Source organism: Sarcophilus harrisii, chromosome 2, assembly GCF_902635505.1.
Source record: "Sarcophilus harrisii chromosome 2, mSarHar1.11, whole genome shotgun sequence".
NCBI lineage: Eukaryota > Metazoa > Chordata > Mammalia > Dasyuromorphia > Dasyuridae > Sarcophilus > Sarcophilus harrisii.
The window spans coordinates 420,618,259-420,637,384 of NC_045427.1; the positions used below are offsets into that span (position 1 = coordinate 420,618,259).

General features: G+C 38.0%; 1 protein-coding gene across 6 annotated transcripts in view; it reads left to right on the forward strand.

Moving 5' to 3' along the window:
• CBFA2T2 (CBFA2/RUNX1 partner transcriptional co-repressor 2) overlaps positions 1–19,126 on the forward strand; it is a 164,240-nt gene that overhangs the window by 83,783 nt on the left and 61,331 nt on the right. For 2 of the 6 annotated variants that reach the window (XM_031953852.1, XM_031953851.1), the window contains exon 2: positions 9,027–9,180. The exons of the other annotated variants lie outside the window; for them this stretch is intronic. The gene's annotated coding sequence lies outside the window, so the exon portion shown is untranslated. The remainder of the gene's footprint in view (positions 1–9,026; positions 9,181–19,126) is intronic. 6 annotated transcript variants of the gene reach the window in all.

Below are 19,126 nucleotides of genomic sequence, written 5' to 3' on the forward strand. Positions count from 1 at the left end.
AAAAGAAAGAGAACACCACAAATGAATGAATGAATGATGGGTGTTTGGTTTGGCTTTTTTTTTTCTCCTTTAAGTCAGGGCAAACTTGACGCTATGCCTGGATATCCATTGATATCCACCAGTTTGTTAAAAAGCATAGATTATAGAATCACATTCAGTTTCAGATTTCAAGCTCAAAGAGGCTTTAGAAGTCACTTAGTCTAACCTGCCATTATACAAAGGAGAAAACTGAGGCCCAGAGAACTGAAGTCACTTGTCTAATGGGACGTACATCGTAGATGCTTATTATGGGGAAGAATTTGAGTTTGAATACAGCTCTTCTAACTTCAAAATCAGCAGTCTTTTCACTCCACCATCCTGTTTCTCTAACACAGGACTTAAGCATAAGAAAATGGGCTGCTTTAGTTACAATTTTTTATATAAAGTGATTGCTTTAGAGAGAGAGAGAGAGAGAGAGAGAGAGAGAGAGAGAGGGAGACGGAGGAGACAGACACAGACTTTTAAGAATACTCTAAAAGTAATTTAAGAGATAAAGGAATGACAGGTGTGCCTTATACCTGCACTCTGATCTCAAAAGTGATCAAATGAGGCAACAAAGAGGCTCTGTAAAAATGCTACCTTTTAAAAATGTCAATTAGTAAATACATTTGCTGACACTGACAGGAACTCAACAGGAGCCTCTGAAATCATTCTCTTCCATCATCTATCTTCGATCATTCCCCCCTTTTTTTCCTCCAATAATCCCTTTCATATCTCAGCTTTCCTCATTTAGGATTTGATATATCCCAAGTCGGCATAAGAAATTAAGAGGAAATTTGAAAAGAGTTTTGGGGAGGTTACAGATGACACATGACAACCAGCAGATGACACAGAAAAAGTTTACAAACGCAGAAATGAATAAAATATATGTATAGTATTGTATACTAGCAACATATTTTATCTTTTAATAACATAATAGTTCAAACAAATAATCCAGAGGATGGACCAAAAAATTTTATGAGATTTTCTAGATTGAGGAGCCTTGAAAAGTGGAAGGGGTAAATGTACTGTCCAGCAACATTCTTGATCCAGATTTAGAGAGCCACATCAAATCTGAGTCTGTCTAGAGACTATGGGAGATGTTATATTTGACTAATATCAGTTAATTGCTAGTGCTACCTTGGTTAAAAAAACAAACAAACAAACCCAAAAACTGATACCTTGTTCTCAGGAGGCTGGCCCAGGATAGATAAATTGTCCTATTAAGATCAAGTTTGATTTATATTCTTGTCTTGGATCAGAGGCTCTTCTGCTTCTTGCTATAAAGCATCCCATTTCCTGATATTAACCTTGAAGAAGAAATTATTGCCTAGTGGGGTTTTGTGATAATGATTAACAATTACTATTAGTAAGTTCCTTGAAGGTGATAACTTTGTATCTTAGCCCTTACTCCAGGGCCTGGTATATATATATATTAGATGCTTAATCATAGATAATATATAAATATTGCAACTTATATAAATAGGACTACAAATAGCAATATAAATATTATACAAATATGTAAGTAACTATAAATAAGTAATATGTATATAGTTGCAAAATACTTTTGTACATTACCTAACTTAGAACAACCCTATAAAGTAGGTGTTATTATTTTCCTTGTACAGATTAAGAAACTTAGATTTACATTTCTAGCCATATAAAAAAAGTGTTCTAAATCACTATTGATCGGAGAAATGCAAATTAAAACAACTCTGAGGTACCACTACACACCTCTCAGATTGGTTAAGATGACAGGAAAAAATAATGACGAATGTTGGAGGGGATGCGGGGAAAACCGAGACACTAATACATTGTAGGTAAAGTTGTGAACTGATCCAACCATTCTGGAGCGTGATTTAGAACTATGCAAACTGTGCATACACTTTGACCCAGTTTCTACTGGGCTTATATCCCAAAGAGATCTTAAAGAAGGAAAAGGGACCTGTATGTGCCAAAATGTTTGTGGCAGCTATTTTTATAGTTGCAAGAAACTGGAAAATGAATGGATGCCCATCAGTTGGAGAATGGCTGAATAAATTGTGGTATATGAATATTATGGAATATTATTGTTCTGTAAAAAATGACCAGCAGGATAATTTCAGAGAAGCTTGGGGAGACTTATATGAACTGATGCTGAGTGAAATGAGCAGGACCAGGAGATCATTGTACACAGCAACAATAATATTATTCAATGATCAGTTTGGATAAACATCATTCTTTTCAACAATGAGATGATTGAGGCCAGTTCCAATGATTTTGTGATGAAGAGAGCCATCTACACCCAGAGAGAGGACTGTGGGAACTGTGTGTGGATCACAACATAGTATTTTCACTCTTTTTGTTGTTGTTCACTTGCATTTTTTTTCTTTCTAATTTTTTCCCTGTTTGATTTTTCTTGTGCAGCAAGATAATTGTATAAATATACAAATATATATATATATATACATATATTGGATTTAACATATGTTTTAACATGTTTAACATATATTAGATTACCTGCCATCTGGGGAGGGGAAGATGGGGGAAATTTGGAACGCAAGGTTTTGCAAAGGTCAATGTTGAAAAATTATCTATGCATATGTGTTTTGAAAATAAAAAGCTTTAATAAAACAAAGATGAAACCTAGATTTAAGGAGGTAAACTAATTTGCCCAGAGTCACAACTAGGAAGCAACAGATGTAGTTTTGAGCCTGTGTTCCTGACTCCAAGGTTAGAACTTTAAACAGTATCCTAGGAATTAGAAATAGATTTGTGGGAAACCTTGATGTTGAGATCTATGACAGATCCTACAGGTGTAAGATAATTCTCTTCATGAGGCAGAGAGAGGGTGGGGAAGAAGGCTGTATTTATATTCCAAATATAAGGGGGATTTATATTCCAAAATTATAGTCTTAGAGAAGAGACTTAATGTACTAAAAGTTAATTAAATAACATTTCTAGGATCACATAGCTAGTATATGTCATAGGCAGGACTTAATGATATTGTTATCAGGTACTGTGAATATTATTATTCACATTTTGTAGATGAGGAAAGTGAGATTCTGGCAACTTAAATGACTTGTCCATGGCCATCTGGCTACTCCGGATTTTTTAATGTGATTTCCTAATCTCAAAGATTAAGAGAGGGACACAAAGAGACATGGAATCTGGGTTTCAAAGACACAACATTTATCATATTTACCAGTTGTTTCTTTTAAGAGTCTGGCAAGGAAGGTGAGGGAGGAAAAGGAGAATGATTGAGGCAATGCCCTGCTCACCTTATTCCCTCTATTTCCCTAATCAGTTTGATTTTCATATGAAACCCCCTTTCCAAAGCCAGTCAGGCTGTCTTTTGCTGGATGTGAGGATATTATAGACTACTTAAAATACTCAGATTTAGGGTATTGTAGTATAGACACATGATTGGCTCTCAGGACTTGTAACTGAACAATTGGTATTTTTTTGTTGGGAATGAGACTATTATATATATTCCAAACTATTCAAATTAGGGTCATTGTAAGACAAAGATGTGATTGGCTCTGTGGTCTTGCCATTGAGACATTGCCACTGACTACTAGTAGTGACTAAATGTGAGCCCTGACACAGGGTTGGTCATTGGTCACAGCCCTGACTCCAAGCTCCCCACTCTCTAGTATTTATCTCATGTAAAAACTAGTAAAAGGCCACAGTCATAACAAAAAATGTAAGCCATTTTAAATGAACAGGCTGCCTTTACTACACATGGAGTGGCAGAAGATGCCAAATGTGGTCAGGCTCCGGAGCAGGATGGCAGCAGAACATAGAATTTGCCATGATGTCAGCAATGGTGGTTTGGTGGGTTTTGGGTTTGTTTGCTTTTTAATTTCTGGGTTGGTCGTTTTCTCCCAGAAGAGAGCAGAGGAAGTTAGAATCCTGAAAAATCATTCTCAAGGGGCAGCTCCCATGACGCAGTGTGGGCTTTCTGGGTGCCCCATAACAAGGGCTTTCTCTCTCCAAAGGCAAACTTACGAGCCCTTTGTCATAGAAGCTGGTGGCAAAAATACTCCCCATATGTGCAGAATGTTCCCTGCTGAAAGCCGTGACCAAGAGAGAACAGAGAGAAGCAGACAGAGTGTCGCTAACACAGTTCCGTCCGGGTGGGACATCTGTGAGTAGCTCTTGAGGGGTGGATTTTTCTGGTATCCCAGAACTAGCTAGGACATCAGTCAGTTGACAGCTTGCCCTATTTACAGAATACCTTATATTGACTCATTTCATCTCACCTTCTGTACGTCTCCTTTAATGCTGACCCAGTGGTGATGGAGCACAGATCAAACCCTACCAACAGGGGAAAAACACTTAGATACCCCCAAAATGTGCATTGCAGAGAGAAGTGCAAGTTGTTTCCAATCCTGTTTTGATGTTGGCTGGCATATTCTCCATCTTCCTGTCTATCTGGGTGCCCACGTTCAAGAGTTAATATGGACACTTTTCTATGTAGTTGCCAAGACAGCTGTCAAGCTAAAATCCATCTTCTCCAGCAAGTAGTGAAGGCTGTCATGGTTTTAAAGGCATCAAAAAAAAGTGTTCTGTCAAAAGCTGTCCAAAATACCCCCAAAACACCCATTGACCTGGAAGTGGAAGCCATGTGATTACTGTAAAACAGAGACTCGTCCTTTTTTGTGACATGAATCCCTTTGGAGGGGACTGGGGAAGCTCATGGACTTTTCAGAGCCATGTTTTTAAAGGCAAATATATATATATATATATATATATATATATATATATATATATGTATATATATATACATATATATATATATATATATATTTTTCAAGTCATGCTCTACTCTTTGTGATCCTATTTGGGGGTTTCTTGGCAAAGATACTGCAATAGTTTGCTATTCCTTTCTTCAGCTCATTTTACAGATGAGGAAACTGAGGCAAACAGTTAAGTGACTTGCTCAGGATCACCAGCTAATAAGTGTCTGAGGCCAGGTTTGAATTCAGGAAGATAAGTCTTCCTGACTCTAGGCTCAGTACTCTTTATCTACTTTGATACCTAGCTTCACCCTTTTCTCCCTTTCCCCCTCCCCATATATATTGTATATGTAAAACTCTTTATCTAGTTTTTAAAGTTCACTGACCCCAAGTTAAGAACTTCTGCTATAAACATATTTCATGGTTCCTAGAAAAAAAATGATTGGAAGAAATGACTTAATATGTGCACTATATGTTTCTACTGGGCTTATACCCCAAGGAGATACTAAAGAAGGGAAAGGGACCAGTATGTGCCAAAATGTTTGTGGCAGCCCTGTTTGTAGTGGCTAGAAACTGAAAACTGAGTGGATGCCCATCCATTGGAGAATGTTTGGGTAAATTGTGGTATGTGAATGTTATGGAATATTATTGCTCTGTAATAAATGACCAGCAAGATGAATACAGAGAAGCTTGGAGAGAATTACATGAACTGATGCTAAGTGAAATGAGCAGAACCAAGAGATCATTATATACTTCAACAACGATACTGTATGATGATGTAATCTGATGGAAATGGATTTCTTTGACAAAGAGAACTAATTCAGTTTCAATTGATCAATGATGGACAGAAGCAGCTACACCCAAAGAAAAAACACTGGGAAATGAATGTAAACTGTTTGCATTTTTGTTTTTCTTCCTGGGTTACTTCTACCTTCTGAATCCAGTTCTCCCTGTGCAACAAGAAAACTGTTTGGATCTGCACACATACATTGTATCTAGGATATACTAGGACATATTCAACATATATAGGACTGCTTGCCATCTAGGGGAGGGGGTGGAGGGTGGGAGGGAAAAAATCGGAACAGAAGTGAGTGCAAGGGATAATGTTGTAAAAAAAATTACCCTGGCATGGATTCTGTCAATAAAAAGTCACTATAATAATAATTTTTAAAAAAAGTGCACTATAAGAGAGTCTATCTTTGACAGAGAGAGTGGGAGGGATTGATGCAAAGCCAGAGTCTTCAGCTCCTGGGGGAGCTGTTCTATCCCCCTGTGACACTCCCACAAAGCAGCCCAAGGGGAGATTGTTCGGAACAGGGCCAAAAACTGCGCTAAGTTTCTATTTGTAAGGAACCTCAAAGTCCATCCAGCCCTTACTCCAGCATCTTACAGATGACCTGGAGAGGTCAAGGTCACGTTGTAAATATCAAAGCTGAGATCTGAACCCACATTTTCTTGGTTATTTCTCATTTATACTATAAATATTTTGGGACTGTGTTATTTTTTTTTAAACCTTTTGTTGTACCCTCAGAACTCAGTCCAGTACCTGGCTGGCCCATAGTGGGCACTTCATGTTACTCGACTGACTACAGATTCAGGACTCTTTCCACTGTTCTGTTCTGATTCTCTCTGTGGAGGATGCACATCTGGAACAACCTTATCAAGTATTTTGTGTGAAGCTAGATCACCTCAATCTTTGCCCCCATCCTTCCTCTATAGTCTTCCTATCTTGATCAGGGAACCCAGAAAGTGAGATATGTCACTTAATGTGCTTGTCATTCAGATTTAGTAATCTGCTTTCTCTGGGACCTACAAATGAGCCTGGTTTTTTCTCCTGCTGAGCTGAAGATCTCCATAAGCTACTCTGATAGGATTTTAGATTTTTATTTAATCTCAGAGCTCTCTCACTTTTTGTACCTTTTATTATTTCTTTCTTATTCTTCATTTGAAACAGACCCCAAATTGTGGGACTTTGAAATCCTGGCTTATTATGCTTAATGCCTAGTATATATATATATATACTTATGCCTATTATGGCTTATTATGCTTAATGCCTAGTGTATATATATATATATATATATATATATATATATATATACTTAATAAATGTTTGTTGATTGGTTCAAAATTGCCCACTCAGATCCCGGAGAAAGGTGTAGAGAAAAGAGTCAGTGTGGGATGGTGGTTCAAAGAATAGATTTGGAAAAGGACCCAAGGTCAAATTTCAGCTTCATTAGGTCTTACCAGGCTGGGAAAGAAGGCTTTGAGTAAAAAATGGATATTTACTGAGGATCAGACTCCTTAAGAATTCCATGTTCCCTTTGTGACCCTGGGCAAGTCACTCTACTCCTGGACCTCAGTTCCTTCATCTATGAAATGAAGGGGTTCACCTAATGATCTTCAATGGCCTTCCAACTCTAGGTCAAGAATCCTATGTTGAAGAAGCCAAACCAAGAAATTTAGCAGAAATTTGCTGCTCCTTTTTAGAAGCTTTGGTGAATAAGGCCCCTCCTTCTGCCTGGGCACAGCTGGTACTACTTTTCCCTATTGCTTTTTAGCACTTAACTGTGTGTTGTGAAGGTGTGAAGAGACTGTGTCAAGCCAATGTGGCTCGGGCAGGAGTACGTGTGTGGCAGCCATTCCTGCCAGGGACTCAAATGCCCCAGTGCCTCAGCCTACTTCCTACCAGATGCTGCTCTTGCCACTCTGAGTGAAGAGGAGCTCACAAGTGGATTTGCTCTTAAAATGGGGAAAAATTCTTACCTTGGTCCTCTCATTGCATGTGCTGTTGACTAGAAGGGAATGTTTTGGGGCTCAACTTTGACTTGAACACTGGTTTTGTGTTATCTTTAAAAAAATTTTTTTTTACTCCAAGCTTGCCCCTTTCTCCTAAAGTATAAAAGGTAGAAAACACTGACCACATTGCCTAAAAGTTTTTGGAAAAAGAAAAAGTGTTGCATGTTCTTCTTTGCAATCCCTGTCATCTAGAGATTAGATATAGAGACAGCACAAAAGGAAGTCTTGTGTCAATTCTGTTTAAATTTTATTTTGTCCTAAAGTACCAATCATATATTAATTACAGCTAATATTTAGATAGCATGTTAAAGCTTGCAAAGCTTTTTGCATATGTTATTTCATTTGATCTATGGGTTAATGTAATTCTTCAAAGGCAAGTTTCAAGTCTGCTACTTAAAGAGGATGTAAAAGAACAAAAGATAGCAATAGAGTGAATACACACACAATTTTTAAAAAGCTTTTTATTTTCAAAATATACTCCTAATTAATTTTCAACATTCACCCTTGTAAAACCTTCTGTTACATATTTTTTCCTCCCTCTCTTCACCCTACCCCTTCCCAAGCAATCCAAATTATGTTAAACAACGCTCATAATTAAAAAAAAAAAAAAGGTCTGACCCATAGCACAGATAACTTCTAAAACAAGAGAATAGAGAGATTTTTACTACTTCTCAAGGGTGAATTGGTGTGGTTTGAAAATAGGATCATAGATTTTGAGCTAGATGGTGATATAAAGGTTCTCAGACTGACCTTGTAGATGTAGACTGTGATCTCCTTTACATTTGAGAAAACTGAAGGCCAGAAAGGCGAAACTGTTACACCACAGCTGTGTAGCTAGCAAATAGCAGTTAGGATTTGAATCCCCGCCCCCTGGTACCTCACCCAACCTCCCAGCACTTGCCACCACTTTATGATACCCATCTATCCAGAATGAGGCAGAGGATAGCCCATTTTGCGTTCGTGGCTCTACATCTGCTCTATTGTGTTCCGTTCACACGACTGCACACTTTGCCCAGAAATGATGGTGGTGAGCCATGGGGTAGAGATATGAGCTTGAGCTCTGCAGCCTTAAATGTCAGAGACAGACTGAAGAGATGAGGTGGGCCATGGCCCAGGATTTGTAACCAACAGGAGTAAATCAGATTCATCAAGTAGCCATGTTGACTTGGGTAGCTTGAGAATACGAGCATCATGGGACATCCACTAGCATAGGGAACGATGGGCAAGCCAAGGATCCCATCTAGAAGGGAGGCTTGCCAGGCTTACCTCATCTTTTTTCAGTCACCCTATCCCATAGATATCACAATATCATTGGCCACTTTTAAACATGAAGGATCATACTTTTCTGTGTTCATAGAGGCATTCCTCAAAAGTTTAAAATCCAACCCTATTTTAATTGTGCTTAGGAGCCAATAATTATGGTTTGTTTGTTTTTTTTCTTAATTAAAATTGTATTGATATCATTTATTTTCATATCATGGTCATTTGTAGATTGTATCTGCTCTTTGCCTCTGGAATTGAACTCCTCTTCCCTGCAACAAAGAAACAGTTGAACAAAAACAACCGACTCAGTGACCACGTGTGACCAGTATATACCACATTCTGCCCTAGTAGCATCCCGCAACTCTTGGCAAGGAGGAAGGAGGTATAGTCGATCTTCTGTTCAACAGGCCCAATCTTGGTTATTCTGCAACACAAAGCCCTGTGTCCCTTGACTGATCTTTGCATTTGCCTTGTCATTATGGGTATTATTCTTCTGCTTGTTTCATCTCAGAATACATTGATCTTACCTAGTTTCTCTGAATTCCTCAGTTTCTCTATTTTTTCCTTCCCAATGTGATGTTCTATCCATAGAGCAACCTTAATTTAAGTGACGCATGAGGTGAATTCTTTCCCCCACTGCTTTGGAGGGGCTAGGACCAACTAGGTGATGTCAGGCATGCCTCTGTGCCTTTCTCAGCCTTAATTTCCACAACTATAAAAGGTGGAGGTGGGTCTGACAGGCTCCTAGTCTCTCATCTTGATAATCCCACTACCTGCCGACCATCAGTGCTTTTAACAGAAAAACTTGAAGAACGGCTCATGAACTTCCGCAATTGTGAACTTTAAATACATTTTGCTCTTGAAGGTGGTAGCTGGGGTGATAGGCCCCCACCTCTCTTCCTGATGTATGCAGGCACTGAAATTGCCTGAAAAGTCCAGGGGAGCCAGAGGCGTTATCCCATGTTTTCAAACTCGGTTTGGGTAGCGGCACAAACAGCTGCCACACTGAATAATTGTCACGTCATTATGAGGGTTCCTGTCACTAACTGATCTGTTTGTATAAATCGAGCTCTCACCACATGTGATTGGTAAAATTAGTTCTTGGGAGACTTTCTGCTGTTGAGGCCATCTGTTCCCTGCTCCCCAAATCCGGGATGAAGAGTTAGCTTTGAAGCCACATGGTAGAAAATGCACATTAGCCCCTGTAGTTTCAGTGTGAAGTGTGTGAACAGGAGGGAGGGGTGTCAGGAGGCAGGAGGGGCAGGATGAGGAGTGGCTGGATCATCCCTCTGAGCCCTAAGGAAGCTCTGCAGGTGGCTCTCTTGTCAGTTGGCGTTAATGGATGAGCTCCATTGCCACCCTAGCCAAATGTCAGGATGGGCAGGGTCCAGTTTTTAGGTTTCTGGAAGAATGGTTCTAGGCAACTTATATAGTTTCCTTTAATGCCTGTATTCTACCCTACTATACCCTCCCCTGCTCCTAAAATATAATTTCTTTTTTTTAATCTCCAATAGAACTCTTTCTATCATTCAATAATTTATCAATTTATTAGCTGCCTAATCTGTTCTAGGCACTGAGGATGCAAATACAGTAGATGAAATAATTCCCTTTCTCAAAGAGCTTGCATTATATTAGGGGGAGTCAAGCAGACATGTCCAAGTATATATACAGAATAGTCAGTAAGCATTTATTAAATGTCTACTGTGTTCCAGGAGCCATAGTTAGTACTGTGGATACAGAGAAAAATAAATGGCTATCCCTTCTGTCAAGAGGCTCTTACTCTAATGGGGAAGATAGCCTGCATCAGTTACGCACAGACAAAATATATGCAGGATAAATAGGCAATAATCTTAGGGAAAGCACTGAGATTCAGGAGACCTGGAAAGAGTTCTTACAGAAGATTGGACTTCAACTGATACTTGAAGGAAGCCAGAAGAAATATAAATGGAAGAAATAGAAATAAAAAGTAACTAAATATAAGATAGTGGATGGAGGACATTAGCAGTTAGAGGTGGGAATCAAGAAAGACTTTATGTAGAAGATGGTACTTGTACTAGGTCTTGAAGCAAGGAATTGTGCAAGTGCAGTACATTGGCTATATAAGGACACAGGCCTAATTCTATACTTATATAGTCTACTGCCTCTCTGCCCAAAGAAGGAAGGCCTGCCTCCCTGTCTTTGAAGAGTTTATGATCTGATTGTGCATGAATGATTCCCATAAACAAATGAATAGACTGTGAAGTGCATACAAAATCCCATATATTAGGAGAGGGACATAGAGCTCAGTTATGTCAAATTTGTCTTAGACTATAGGGAATTAGAGGGTCAAAGTCATATATATAGATAAGAGTTTGTTAAATGTAGATCATATATGTGTATGGTATAATTATTTGTGTAAAACAAGAGAAAGAAGAGAGGGATAGATGGGAAGAGACAAAGGCATCTTTACAAACATATATACTCATGGAAGTCATACCTTGTCTCTTCATTCATACACACATACTCATACACACATACAAGCAGTGAGGTGATGCACTGGTTAGAGCACTGTACCTGAATTCAAATTTAGCCTCAGACAGTAGTTGTGGGATTCTGGTCAAATCACTTAACTCTCTTTGCCTCAGTTTCCTCATCTGTAAATTGAGCTTGAGAACAAGATGGCAAACCATTCAAGAATCTTTGCCAAGAAAACCCTAAATGGGCTGGTGAAGAATTAAGCGTGACTGAAATGACTAAACAACAACACATGCACATATGCATACTAAAGTGATATAGTGGAGGAATACTGTCAATAAACATTTATTAAATGTCCACCATGTGTGCTGGGGATTAAAATGTAAAGAGAAATTCCCTCATGGCATTTACAATTTAATGGGGGACCTCTCCCCTCCAAAAAAAAAAAAAAGGAAGCTGAAAAGAGAAGATGAAGATAGCCCAAAGAAGTAAGGAACAGAGTTCCTTAAGTAGTTGGTTGGAGTTCTTGACCCTACATTCTTTTTTTTTTTTTTTTTTAAATTTAATAGCCTTTTATTTACAGGATATATAGATGGGTAACTTTACAGCATTAACAATTGCCAAACCTCTTGTTCCAATTTTTCACCTCTTACCCCCTCCACCCCCTCCCCTAAATGGCAGGATGACCAGTAGATGTTAAATATATTAAAATATAACTTAGATACACAATAAGTATACATGACCAAAACATTATTTTGCTGTACAAAAAGAATCAGACTCTGAATTATTGTACAATTAGCTTGTGAAGGAAATCAAAGATGCAGGTGTGCATAAATATAGGGATTAGAATTCAATGTAATGGTTTTAGTCATCTCCCAGAGTTCTTTTTCTGGGTATAGCTAGTTCAGTTCATTACTGCTCCATTAGAAATGATTTGGTTGATCTTGTTGCTGAGGATGGCCTGATCCATCAGAACTGGTCATCATCTAGTATTGTTGTTGAAGTATATAATGATCTCCCGGGTCCTGCTCATTTCACTCAGCATCAGTTCGTGTAAGTCTCTCCAGGCCTTTCTGAAATCATCCTGTTGGTCATTTCTTACAGAACAGTAATATTCCATAATTTTCATATACCACAATTTATTCAGCCATTCTCCAACTGATGGACATCCATTCAGTTTCAGTTTCTAGCCACTACAAAAGGAGCTGCCACAAACATTCGTGCACATACAGGTCCCTTTCCCTTCTTTATAATCTCTTTGGGATATAATCCCAGTAGTAACACTGCTGGATCAAAGGGTATGCACAGTTTGATAACTTTTTGAGCATAGTTCCAAACTACTCTCCATAATGGTTGGATTCGTTCACAACTCCACCAACAATGAATCAATGTCCCAGTTTTCCCACATCCCCTCCAACAATCATCATTATTTTTTCCTGTCATCTTAGCCAATCTGACAGGTGTGTAGTGGTATCTTAGAGTTGCTTGACCCTACATTCTAACCAGTCAATCCAGTACTCATAGTTTTAACTTATTTGGACTTGCAGTGTATCCTTCTATAGAGAAAACAAGTTAGGTGAAATGGTTTGTAAGATCTCTGCCAATTCAATTAGGCAAGTATTTATTAAGTACCTACTAAGTGCTTGGCACTAGAGAGACAAAGGCAAAAATAAAACTTCCTGCTGTCAATGAATTACATTCTATCCTAGGAATAGAGCATTGAGCCACCTAGATAGCAGAGTAGAAAGAGTGCTGGATATGGAGGTAGGGAGACCTAGTTCAAATTCTTCCTCAGATATTTACTAGTTGAATGACCCTGGACATACAACCTCTCTGTGATGAAAGTTCCTTATTTATAAAATGACGAGTTTGGGCTTGATGACTACTTAAGGTCCCTTCCATATTGTATAATTAAAGAGAGAGATAACATTAAACTAGAGACATTAGAGAAGACTTCATGGAGGAGGCAGTAATCTGAGGAAGCAGAGGTGAAGAGAAAATGAACTCTAGACATGTATTTTAGAAATTTGTGCAGATGTTCTATATCCAAAGTTCTTAAGTTGAGGGTCAGTAGGTACATATCAGGAGTTCATGAATTTAGATAGGGACTGCATTTGAATTTTCACTAGCTTCTGACTGAATTTGCGTTTCCTTTAATTAGGAATGTAGGCAATAATTTGCAAGGGTCTGTAAGCTTTAATAGGTTGCCAAAGGGATTCTGAACACAAAAAGGTTAAGAATTCCTGCTGGAGGTGCTAGGATGAGTTCTTTTCACACCTTACTTCTGTTTTATGGAATGTTAATGAATTTGTATTATCAAATGTTTTCAGTTGAATAACAGATAGGCTGCCTATAGCCTGGGTCATTCATGAACTCTTTCAATAGGACTGGGATACCCATTCAATAGGTCTGGGAGTCCTATTGAAAGACTTCATGAATGACCCAGCCTATAGGCTATCTACTTGGGCATTGGACTGGGCAGAGAGCCCACAGCTCTCTTTGCTAAACAAGCCCCAGAGCTGTGCCAGGACAGCATCACAGCTATAGTCTGAACTCTCAGGGAATGTGATTGGACCATGTCAGATCAGAGGCTGGGACACCCCACTCACAGATTAGCTAGAGATGTTGGAGAATTTTTTAAGAGGCAAAGGAGCCATTTTCTCTGTGATATCATAGATACTATTCATTGAGAGAGGGGGAGAGAGGGAGGGAGGGGGAGAGGGAGGGGGAGAGAGAGAGAGAGAAAGAGAGAGAGAGAGAGAGAGAGAGAGAGAAATGATATGCCTCAAATAATATTGCTCTAGACTGTGTCATTTTACCAAAAAAAACACGCTTTTAAGATGTTTTAAAGGCAAAGCCCACACAGGTCCTTTGAGCCTAACTTCACCATATCATGGTACATCTAACTAGATGTTCCTTAGATCTGTCAACCAGTCAGCAAGTAACACTTATTAAGCCTAGTTCCAGGCACTGCGGTAGGTGCTGAGGATACCAAAACAGCTCCATTATTTGGTGTGTTTTGTGGTTTGACCCATTCATTCTTTAGGATTAAATTATTTAGTTCCAAATCATTTTTGGTCTGTTTTTTTCCCCAGGGTCTTTATCCCACATAATTTTTGCTGCATCCTGATCTGAAAAGGATGCATTTAATATTTCTTCCTTTCTGCATTTGACTGTGAGGTTTTTATGCCCTTGGTCAGCTTTTCTATAGGTGATATGTACTGCTGAGAAAAAGGTTCCTTTTTATCCCCATTCACTTTTCTCCAGAGAGTCTGTCAGACCTAACTTTTCTAAAATTCCCTTCTTGGCATATTCTGTCAACCAAAACAAACCTAGTTCAGCACTGTCTCCAGGGACTCCACTTGGGACTCTTTTTCCCTTGTCCCAGCATGAATACTGGCATCTAGCCCCTCTTTCCTAATCTACTCTGATTCATTAAAATTAACTTCCTATTATTATTTTGCCTATTTTTTTTTTTTTTTTGTTAACATCTGTGCTATTCTTATAAGTGGGTCCCAGAGCCCTTCAGCAATCATTGTCAGTCTGGTAGGTATGAGAGGAAGGGGAGGGAAATAAGCATGTATTAATTGTCTACTACATGCTAGCCTCTGTGCTAAGCATTTTATCATTATTCTCATTTGATACTCACAACAATCTCATGATGTAGGTGCTATTGGTTTTCCTTAAGTCCAGCACTCGTTATGGACTGTGCCATCTAACTACTTAGCTAGGAATAATAATAGCAAACATTTATATAGCACTTAGTATGTATCAGAAGCTGTACTAAGCACTTTACAATCATCTTATCTGATCCTTGAGGTGATTCTCCCCATTTTACAGTTAAAGAACCTGAGGCAGACAGTTAAATGATATACCATGCAAGTGTCTGAGCCTCAGGTCTAGGACTGTGCTGTGGCACTTAGCTAGTAGAACATTAGAGTTGCTTTAATTTGCATTTTTTAAATTGTTTAATATTTTCTTAATTTTAAAAATAATTTTAATCAGTATCTTGTCTATAAAATCTTTATCAGAGATACTTGCTGATTTTTCTCCCAAGTGACCTGTTTCTCTTCCCTTTTTTTTCTACAGAAATTTTTAAATTTTATATCATCAGATTTACCCATTTTATTTTCTTTTTGCCTTTCTATCCTCTGTTCTGTCATGAACTCTTCCTATATCTACAGGTCCAAAAAGATAATTTCCTCCTTCCTTGCTCCTCTAGTTTGTTCATGAAGTCACCTTTTATGTCTTAAGTTATATATCCATTTGTAACTAATATTTTGGTATATGAAATAAAGTGTTGGGCCATACCTAATTTCTTGCAGACTATTTTCTAGTTTTTCCCCACAATTTTTGTTAATGGGTCTTTACCTCAGTAGCTGATTTTATCAAATACTGTGGTAACCCTTTGCGATAACTATAGTTCACCTCTCCTTAAGGTTTATGAAACTCTTTCTTCACAATAGTTCTGTTAGGTAGTACAAGCTTTGTTATGTACTCTTTTGGTTTATTTATTTGTTTTTGGTGACCCTATGGGGTTAAGGACTTCCTCAAGGCTACACAGCCAGCAAGTGTCAATATTCTGAGACCTCATTTGAACTCAGTTCCAGGACCGGTGCCATCTATTGTGCCCCTGTACATTTTCCAGATGAGGAAACAGGCCCAGAGAGGCTGAGTTGCCCATAGTTACTCAGCTCAGAAGTATCAGGATCTGGAGCTAGAACTAAACCAAAGCTTTCAACTGTGCCATAGTGCTTCAACTACAACATTTAGTGATTCTCTGTGGACTTCTTCAATTGACAGATGCGTTCTGTTGAGAAAAGCTGACTTGTTGACTTGGTTGATGCCAGTCAGCAGGGAGAAAAACCAAAAAGATAAGTAGCCAGTTCCTGATTGGGGTTGCAGGAGGTAGTTATTTGTTATTCTTTATGAATAAGAAGCTAAGTTTAATTCAATTCTGTTCAATAAGCATTTACTAAAATCCTACATGGGCAGCTAGGTGGTGCCATAGGGTATAGAGTGCCCATCGTAGAGTCAGCCAAGATGCATCTTGGTGAGTTCAAGTCCAGCCTTAAGCACCAGCTGTGGAGTAAGTTACTTACTCCTGTTGGCTTCAGTTTCCTCATCTGTAAAATGAGCTGGAGAAGGAAGTAGCAAACCATTCTGATATTATTGCCAAGAAAACTCTAAATGCATATAACCTGTAAATAAAAGGCTATTAAATAAAATTTTAAAAAAAGAAAACTCTAAATGAGGTCATGAAGAGGCAAAAGTGCTTGAATAACCACACTGGATCCTACTATCTACTAAACTCTGTACTAGGTATTATGCAGAGATAAAAACAAAAAAGTCCTGCCCTCCAAAAGCTTGCATAATGATGGGGGGAACATAAAACATGTATTCAAATAATATGACATATATCCAAATAAGCATAATGTTATAATGGAGAGCAGGAGAAAGACGCACTAACAGTTTGGAAGGCTCAAGAAGGACTTCTTGTAAGAAGTTTGACTTGAGCCGAGCCAAGTTGTGATCCTGTGTTGAGTCCACAGTCTCACTGATTATAAGTTAAAACAAAAAGTCTTTCTATACCTTAATTCAATAATAAGATAGCAAATTAGATTTTCATAAAGCTGGATGAACTAACCAGAAATGCAGACCAAGATCTATAATGCTGAAGTCCACATGTGATGATTTCACTCTTTTTTTTTTTTCTCTTTTTTTTTTAACTCTTTTTTTTTTTATTATTTTTTTTATTTTTTTTATTTAATAGCCTTTAATTTACAGGATATATACATGGGTAACTTTACAGCATTAACAATTGCCAAACCTCTTGTTCCAATTTTTCACCTCTTACCCCCCCCCACTCCCTCCCCTAAATGGCAGGATGACCAGTAGATGTTAAATATATTAAAATATAACTTAGATACACAATAAGTATACATGACCAAAACATTATTTTGCTGTACAAAAAGAAGATGATTTCACTCTTAATGGTGGTAAAAAGAGCTTGTTCTAAAAAACTCTACTTTTTTTTTTTCCCTTCAGTTTCTCATCTATTTGTTGTCCTCTCTCTAATTTCATCCTTAAATTCCATTAAGGAATTAGTCAACAAATCAATGTAGAATAAATTCTATTAATTAAATGTGTTAATTTCAGGAACCAGTGAATTACTAAGCTTCTTTCTCTTCCTATCTCTTAATGATGGATGTGCTGATAATTCCAGAATCTTCTATATTTGCATTGAAGAGTTAACTTTTTACTTGGGCATTTGATTCTCTGGCCTCATTGTTTTTGCTTTGACTAGTGTTGATGTGACCTTAAATTCCTTCATTGAACTTCATATCCCAAGGGCTGATAGAGAAAACCTGGAATTGAAAAGTGTTTATGAATAACTGAGATATATGACTGTAAGAAATGTAGGAGTAGTTTCTATGATAGGCTCAAACAATAAGTGAGGAATTACCCTGTCAGCTTGCCTGTTTCAGAAGACTCTAGTTTTGCCAGTTATATGACCTTTGACAAGTAATTTGCCTACTCTAGATCTTGGTTTCTTTCTCTACAAAATTGGGAGAGTGGATAAGATTATATGATGTCTTAAGCATGGTTATCTCTATTTACCAACTACATCTCTTTTTTCCCTTCTATTTTCTATCTTCATATTTCTTCCCCCTCCCCCACCAAAAAAAGGGGAGATACATTGGAGCAGTAACATTAGATCAGTAGAGCTAGTTTCCAATCTTTGGAACATAGATTACAAAGCTGGACAGGATGGCAGAAGACAATTAATGCAGCCTACTCTGGGACACATCAATAATGGTGTCAGAAGTGGGATGTAGTGCTTCTTACATTACAGAAAGGAAACTAAGTCCCAGGAAATGAAGGGATTCACCCAAAATCACAGAAGCTGGCTTAGAATTCGAGCCCATGTCTTCCAGCTTGGAATCTAGCAGTCTTTCCACCATATCTTGTTTCCTCTATTTATTCAGTGGACTGCATTTAGTAATGCCTTAGAAAAAAATAAACATTTCTGTAGTGTCCAGCTCTTTGCTGGCACTCAAATGGAGTTTATTATAAGAAAAGTATTTGCATATCTTAAAGCCATATATAAATTTGAGTTATTGCTAATTGATTAATTGCTCTTGCTTTCATAATTTATTTATTTTTAATTGGCCTCTTTATCTGAATCTTACTGTTAAAACCTTACTTCCTTGTTGGAAGAAATTTTAATTATTTTTAGGCTTCATGTCCTCATGTGGAGAGAAATCATAATTTAATTTATCTCAAAATGTGATAGATAAATACCATATAATTTTTGTGCTTATTTAAATTTTCTTTTGACTGGGCCCTTATAAAGTCAGATTTAACCCTCTTCTCCAAACTCTTCCTTGCTGTCCTTCCTGTCCTAGTCAGGAGTCTCTTCTCCTTTTTGTCATAATGATGCTCTCCCCCTCAGATTTCCTTTATCTAAATATACTTACCATCTAAAATTGTGTGTTGTAGCTATCTGTGAATTGATGTTATCCAGTTTTCTGGATACAAGCTCAATTGCAGCAGGACTATGTCTGATTTATTTGTTTCCCCCTCCGTGTCAGCATGGAGCTTTGTATACAGTTGGCACTTAATGTTTATTGATGAACTCTCACAATTTAGTAGCTCTTATCTAGTTGAACATGTACATTTCTTCTTCCTCCTACTGTACAGAGCTTCATTAGGACCGTTACTAGGTCTAATCCATCTCCCTGCATTCCTGTAAGTACCAGTCTCAGGGTTCTCTGCTTAATAGGCACTTGGGAAACATTAACTGAATGAATAAATTAATCTTACTCATACTTTCTTTATACAGGCAGATGAGGTAGATACTCACATCTGGA